Below are 7,673 nucleotides of genomic sequence, written 5' to 3'. Positions count from 1 at the left end.
CCCCCAGTAGCCCTATATTGATGGATGTTACTCGTCTAAATTTCTTCGAAGTAGCGCGCGCCGCTTTCTTCTCGAAATGTTGGCCCGATGGCACGAGCTATATTATGAGTATTGCTGAAAGCACAGTGTAAGGCCTACACGGACCGCCTCCAACTAGCCGATCCCTGTTTACATGCCGTGTAGCAGGGGACTAGAAAGAGCTAAACTAGTAAGCGGGGCATAGCCAATACACTACACTTCCATCATTGAGTATATTACCAACCAAGAGGAAAATTTCCTTGTGTTTGGAATCTACCAAGACGAAAGTTGTACAATCCAGCGAAATTCCGAAGAATCATTCCAGTAGTACATATATATTATAAATATATATATGTAAATACTTTAGTTTTAATACTTTCAACACTACTATATAACAAATAATTTGAGATAACGATGTTTAATAAATGATGCAAAGAATTTCGAAGATCTAATCAACACCAACTTTTAATGTGTAGGAGTACAGCAACAAAATATATATATATATTTGTTTCCATTTAACTGACACCAAGACATCATATCACCTTTAACACGAATGTCCGCAAAAACCGTAAAAGATATACAACTTAAACTTTTATGACTGGTTCAAATACTTTAATGGCCTTCAAATCAACATGAAAAAAATAAAAAATAGGCCAATTAGGAATAAGAATTTTTGTGCCCAAAATTTGGACCCCCAAATGGTGTCAAAAACGCGAATTAAATAAGTAATAATTAGTTTAGTCTCTTGAGTCTTGACACCACTTTAGTGTTAGACGGGTTCCTGCTAGTAGTAGTAGGATTAAAATGCCTCGACCGTCTATTTATTGTCATGTAGGTTTCTTCGTAGTAAATATTTGGAGAGCATATAACCGGATATTATCCAACTATCAGCATATAATTATAGCATATTTGCGCAGAATCTAAGGCTACATGTACAATGTCCGTCTGATCGATTATTGATATAATTACAAATCATTAAATATAAGATAAAAATACCCAAATTAGTCTTGAATTAAATTCAACAGCAATATATTCAAAAACGAACAAATGGCTGGTTTTTGGGTGGGGATTTACAAATTTGATGTCGTAATGAACTACAACGAGGATAAATTCCATTAAGCCCTAAATAATTATATGTACGTATTGATGGAAATATTCTCGGCTAAAAACCAATGAATACTCGGCTCATTATATGCCTATGTGTATGATTATGGATATCGGATAAAATATGAAGTGTGAATAACAACTTGACGATCATAAATTATAACCTCTCCGCGATAATTGCTTAATGAACAAGTTACCAATTACCATGTTGGGGTATGATATTTTGTGAAAAACCAAACACGGTATGGAAATTAGAGTCAGTTATAGAATTAACTCAGCTCAAATACTTTCAATGCGAATATAATCCATTGCCAGAGCTGGCTAATGACTATTAACATTGAGCCGGTCCCACCTCTCGAACAAAGTATAATAAGCTGGAGAATATCTCGAGATATCGAGTTATTTAGTTAAGTTAGGAATGTACTGATCGTGTAAATCTCATCATCAATGGTATATATTCGAGGATGAATATTGAAGGAGTACTTATAATTAGTCTTAACTGATTCGGGGGGGGGGGGGGGGGGGGGGGGGGTTCAGGTACTAAGTTCCGTACGTGGTACGTCGACTTCCTTTTATAAGTGTAACTTTGGAATTTACAAAAAAGACCCACCCCCTTCGCGGTACTAACTGTTTTTTTGGATAATATTTAGGACACCCACCCCTTTTGCGGCACTAACTGTTGAGAAATCACGGTACTAACTGTGTCTTGTTATATAAAATAAGATACCTGCACCCATAAATTGCTTTAAACAGGTCATTAAACATTGGGAAATGGGCAAATTATACCCACTATTTAGTGGGGGTTTTGTTTTAATAGCCGAATTAGATAAAAAGTTTTAAAAAAAGGAAAATGTATTTAAAAACCCAAAAAAAACCTCAAAAAACCTCAAAACCCAATCCCAAAATTGAAATTTGAGGTAAAATGGGTTTTTTTAGGGTTGGACACCCCCCTTAATACCATGTTCTAACTGTTTTTCTGGGAAATGAGCAGCAGAAGAAAATAATGACCCACCGTACCCCCCCCCCCCCCCCCCCCCCCCAACGTCACGTACGATTCTGACCTTATGATCCCCCTCCCCGACTGATTCGAAATAATGATTTTTTATCTTCCGTTTTCCGCCCTCCTAGAATTCTGGGCCCAGAATCCTGATTATTTCCTGGCGGTGAACTGCAGGAATTGTTTCGAATCGGCATGAAACTTCAATTGCACTGTCCACAATCTACTCCTGAGTTAAATTATTTCAATGTGAATTGATTAGCATCATCAGTCATCAGCCGGTATTTAATTCCCAGTAATAACAATAAACTTACGATGAAATTAAACGCTAGGCAGTTTTCATTTCTAAGAACGCGGTAATTTGGTAATCGGCACGGTTGTGGCACAAACCTAGTTTCAGTTGGGACACTAACCTAGTCCAGGGACAAAAGGATTTCGCGATTATTTTGTCCAAAAATCGCAATACCGCGAATTTTAACAGACTATACATTACACTATACATAAAATTGGTCGCAAATAATGGGGAAAATCGCGATTCCGTACATGCCGCGATTTCCTTTTGTCCCTGACCTAGTAGTAGTCTGAAGCTAAATGAGTAAATGCACACTCGGGGTACCCAAATAGCCAAATGGTACGTAGAACTGAACAACCGAACAAGGAGCTACAAAGCTAGGATCATACGAATGTTTCCTGCTAAAAATAGAGAAAGTTGTAATCTAGCGATAATAATATGATGTTTCAAAAAGATTCCTTATTGACTCTAATTCGGAAGGTCAACACTGCTGAAATGAACGGCAATCAAAGTTTAAGTTTAGTTAAGCAGTGCTTGCAGATATCAGCGAGGTTTAGAATCGATCTAAAAAGTGTCCACGACCATTACACCACACGTAATATGACAACCATATTTTCACTATACGCAAAGTATGCTAAACTGTGAATTCCTAGTTGCCAACAAAATATTTTGGGTGTATTGTAATTGTATAAATATTGGTTCGAATCTATTATTGGACATAATGAACAGCCAAACTTTTGAGCGGTTCTAGCTATGAGCAGTAGAGTGGCCGTCCAAACAAGGCCCGATAAAGTAGGCGTATTCACCGTTTCCATCTGATCGCGCCTAGGGACAGGAAATAAAAACGGAGAATCGGAGAACCTGATTGTAACCTCACGCCAAACCTTACTCTACGGACAATCAACCCATAATGGAACGCCGCTCATTTGGGATGGCCTAATCGAACAACACGTGATCACAAATATTACTATTAATAATGCAGATATATTTAAAGAATGCAATCCTTGACACTTACAACCTCTTTGATCCTACAGATCACGCAGGAACCTTGTGTTTCGAAAGCGTGTTAGCTACGATAATACCACTGTCTAGATTCTGGCTGGACTGTGAGCACCTCGACATAAAGCACGACCCATTAACCACATGCTGTAACAGTTAGGATGGAATAATTGGGGTATAAGAAGAGCCATTACCGTATAACCTGAGCTATAACACCAGGACCACTACAGGAAAAGGGACGTGTGAGCTAGGAGCTTAACTATGACACTTTAGGACCAGGCGTGTATAACAGCTAACAGGGTGTTAGAGTAGCTAGAGAGGAGATGCTGCTTTATATTGGTGTGACTACTAAGAGAGCTTGCTCTTAGACCGAGAGAGAGAGGCACATTAGAAAGTTAGAACTAGCTTGGTATTGTCAGATGAACAAAATTTGCAACACAATGCCTAAAAATTGTTCGACGCTGATCTCTCATCCCACGGTATGTGAGCACGGAGCTGGACCACTTTGTCCATTTACTATTTCCCGGCATCTTGGTCTTTCAATTGTTGAACAGTGGTCACAAATTGTATCATTGTTAATAAACAGAGGACTGACGCCACCCAGCTGACTCAAGCCTACAGTTATAAGTTATTAAAGAAATGTCCGGGTTAAAGATGTAAGCTGAATAAATGTATGTCATAAATCCAGGGTAGTGGGTGGCTTTAACTGCTCTGTGAGCCGGGGAGGGGAGAGCAGGAAAGACAAAAGGTAACCTCAGTGAGCCACATACATTTGGGTGAGAGATAACATACAGGCAGTATACATGGTTTAAGCACTAGATAAGCAGCTGTGTATGGATTACGGATTAGTCGATGCCAAATGTCAAGACCGGGTATCCTGGTGGCGCTAGGGTTGAAAAGGTGCCCAATTCCTAGGAACTTTTACCCTTTAGGTATCAGTATGATTATAAAAACTGCTGAAAAGCATGAAATTTATTGGAAAAAGCAACGTTAGTACCAGTAAAAATAATGAAAAAGATTATAAATAATAATATGGCCTAATATCTAGAGGAGAACTTAACCCATATTATGCTAGTGTAGTATATTAAGTGCGGGCTCTTTAGTACCTGTCCCTTACCCCGTCCTAGCATGAGTGCAGGTACCCAGGTAGAAGAAATGCTAAAAATTAAAAATATCTGTTGAAATGCACTAATGAGTACGCACTCAGTCTCACGAACACGCCCCCATCTGCATCGGAATGAAATGTGATAATTTTAATTTAAACGAAATTCTTCATTTCTCGTTTTTAGGAGTAAGCCAGTAATTCTATGAAGAAATATAGCACAGCTTATTGATTATTAATATCCGTTATCTTTTCATTAAATCTCTTTTTATTGCATTAAACGAACAAATTAAAGTATCTACTGGCTACTGTTTTAAACAAGTCGAGATCGAAAGTTCTAGTTTTATAATGAATTTTAAGGTACGCCGTGCAACTGTCATAATAACGTCGGATAATAGAAATTATCGGTGTTGAAACATGGAAAATGTTCCCATTATATCTGTGTGATATTCTACATCAATATAATGATACATATATATTATATCTTGCTGAATTTTTATTTTTCCTCAGTGTGTAACAATTAGTTATATGACAAAGGATATTATTGTTGTCGGAAATTAGAATTCAAGATAAGTATTATCTAGTTAGAGATTCATGGATAAAAGTTTTTCAAATTCTGCGTATGTGCTATCTTGGATCTGTCCACAAGACCTATCTACAAGATCAACAAAAATCCTATAAAACATAACATATATGCTGCACTATTATATCACAAATGACAAATCATATATTTATTCAAAGGTGGCATTAAACTAATATTTAGGCGGGGACACGGTCAATAGGCACTAACTGATTTAATTCAACATTTTAACTGGTTTAGCAACAATCGTGGATATTGGATAAATCCCTAGAAAACCAAATCAACTTTAAGCTCCCGGTCTCAATATTTGCAAGGTATACGCTGTATAAATCAAAAAGGTACCAAAACGAGAGGCTCTCTCTCTCTCTCTCTCTCTCTCTCTCTCTCTCTCTCTCTCTCTCTCTCTCTCTCTCTCTCTCTCTCTCTCTCTCTCTCTCTCTCTCTCTCTCTCTCTCTCTCTCTCTCTCTCTCTCTCTCTCTCTCTCTCTCTCTCTCTCTCTCTCTCTCTCTCTCTCTCTCTCTCTCTCTCTCTCTCTCTCTCTCTCTCCCCCTCTCTCTCTCTCTCTCTCTCTCTCTCTCTCTCTCTCTCTCTCTCTCTCTCTCTCTCTCTCTCTCTGCAAATATTGTTGAGTTACACGTTTTAAATACAAGTTTAAATGCAAATTATAACTTGAAACATTGTTTTTTGTGAATGGTAGACGGTCGATTAGTTTTTGGATTTTCTATCAAGGGTTGAAAATCAAACGGCAGTAAAGAAATGTAAGAGAAGTCCCTTCAAAATACTGATGCGTTTAAACTTAGACTTAATCGAAGGAAGGGGCATTTGTGAACAAATCACCTTGACACACAGTGTATCCACCGACATAGCTTTACCATCAATGATATTGTCATGAGTCAAACACCAAGAATACGAATATGCTCATAATACTTTATTCTAGAAGCCCATTTGACACACTGCCCCTCATTTGACACTAGGGGCACTCATTAATGAGAGTGTTTAAGTCATTGGTGTACAAGTTAATAAGCTGTCAAGAGAGAGAGAGAGAGAAAGAGAGATGGACCCGCTGATAAGTATACTAGTGGAGGTAGGGATGATGGGCCATTACAAGTCAAGGTAGACAGAGAAGTGCCAGTTTAATGTGCCAGGATATATCCTAGAGAGGGATGCCACTCCAGTTCAAATCACATGGAAAATCTGCCGGCGACGTGTGAGAAATGATCTAACTCCAACTCCTCAGTGGATGTGGGGGTTGTGTGATCACATTTGTAATAACTTTTGGCAAATCTGTTTTGTAATTCATGTAAACTGAGCTTTTAGCACACCGGCACCTGTCGTTTGTTTGAAAAGAGTTATTAGGTATAAAATTCGTCATTGTTCCAATTCCATGCCCGAGAGATAAAAGTATGACTTCTCATGCCAAGAATGGCACATTCTTGGACATAAACATTTTCAAAATTATATTGAAATCTAAAGATATCTATCAATCGAAAGCGAATCAAATGATATTCCAAAAATCATCATACACTGCGCTAGTTTGGTATTTTGTTTAGCACAAACCACTCGAAAAGATGAAACGCGAATTTGCAAACTAATTATGGTGATGGTAGAATTCCCAAATCTGAGTATATCAGACACCATTGGTGATTGGTAGCTCCTGGATGGCAATGGGTAGCTCGCTGATCGCTCCTTTAACCATTATACCGATCAGCGCTCACGCTAATACGACAAGAAAATCTTCATTAGATCATTTTGTTTTTTGTTGATTAACCAAAGATGCAGGATATCCAAGATCTCCTGGCCACGATTTTAGGTTAGCATATCACCACGACGAATTGAATGAATAACAGCAGGACAACCTTTTTATCGCCATAGTTTGAGGAGGGATTTATGTTTAAATATGTCAAATTTAATTATATCAAATTCAAAGACAAATGCGTACGAAATTAAAATACGTAATGTTCACTGCGATATCAAAGTAACGGCAAAGCTGCGTACTGTCCAACGTCAGATCCGAGATGGCTGTCAATTAAAGACTATTGTTTTAGTTTGCTGGTTTTATACTTTCATAAAGCGATAAAGGTATAATTTATCTGTAGTCTTGACTTGTGGTACAAAAGATGGTATCTGTATAACATCATTAACGTATTGTCACCGGACAATATGACAAGTATGTTTCCCGCCGTGACTCCAAAACGGGGAATTTCATCTTTTGAAACACATGACTTTATTACATTTGGAAATTCTAAGCTTTGTAATCTTTTCAGAACGATGTCACCTTAAATATACCTCGAACTACAAACGAGGCTGCACCACGTTTTTGGGAATAGTTAATTAACAGTTAATTAACTGACAAAAATCAAGGTACAGTAAATCCCCGGTTTACCACTGCCATTTCCTTTTGCCAAATAGGGCTTAACTCGATTTATCGCGGACTCTGATTTTAGATTTACTGCAGATGTTTCCTTTCCCCAAGAGACTCCGCGGAAAATCGGGGTTTACTGTATCACTTGTGTCACCGTACTTTCTACGTCTGCTGTCTACAGAGTATTAAACGGATTAAACGGTAATTGGTCAAGAGAA

The 7,673-nt window shown here is 38.0% G+C and overlaps 2 protein-coding genes across 2 annotated transcripts in view; both read left to right on the top strand.

Moving 5' to 3' along the window:
• The window catches only part of LOC134812662 (nucleolar RNA helicase 2-like), a 77,894-nt gene that overhangs the window by 29,593 nt on the left and 40,628 nt on the right, over positions 1-7,673 (top strand).
• Positions 401-7,673, top strand: part of LOC134812665 (solute carrier family 25 member 36-like) — a 77,446-nt gene continuing 70,173 nt past the window's right edge. The window contains exon 1 of the mRNA XM_063820163.1: positions 401-426. The gene's annotated coding sequence lies outside the window, so the exon portion shown is untranslated. The remainder of the gene's footprint in view (positions 427-7,673) is intronic.

Source organism: Bolinopsis microptera, chromosome 3, assembly GCF_026151205.1.
Source record: "Bolinopsis microptera isolate Bmic1 chromosome 3, MBARI_Bmic_1.0, whole genome shotgun sequence".
Classification (NCBI taxonomy): domain Eukaryota; kingdom Metazoa; phylum Ctenophora; class Tentaculata; order Lobata; family Bolinopsidae; genus Bolinopsis; species Bolinopsis microptera.
The sequence above is the reverse complement of the archived record's forward strand: the minus strand, read 5'-3'. Positions and strand labels throughout refer to the sequence as shown.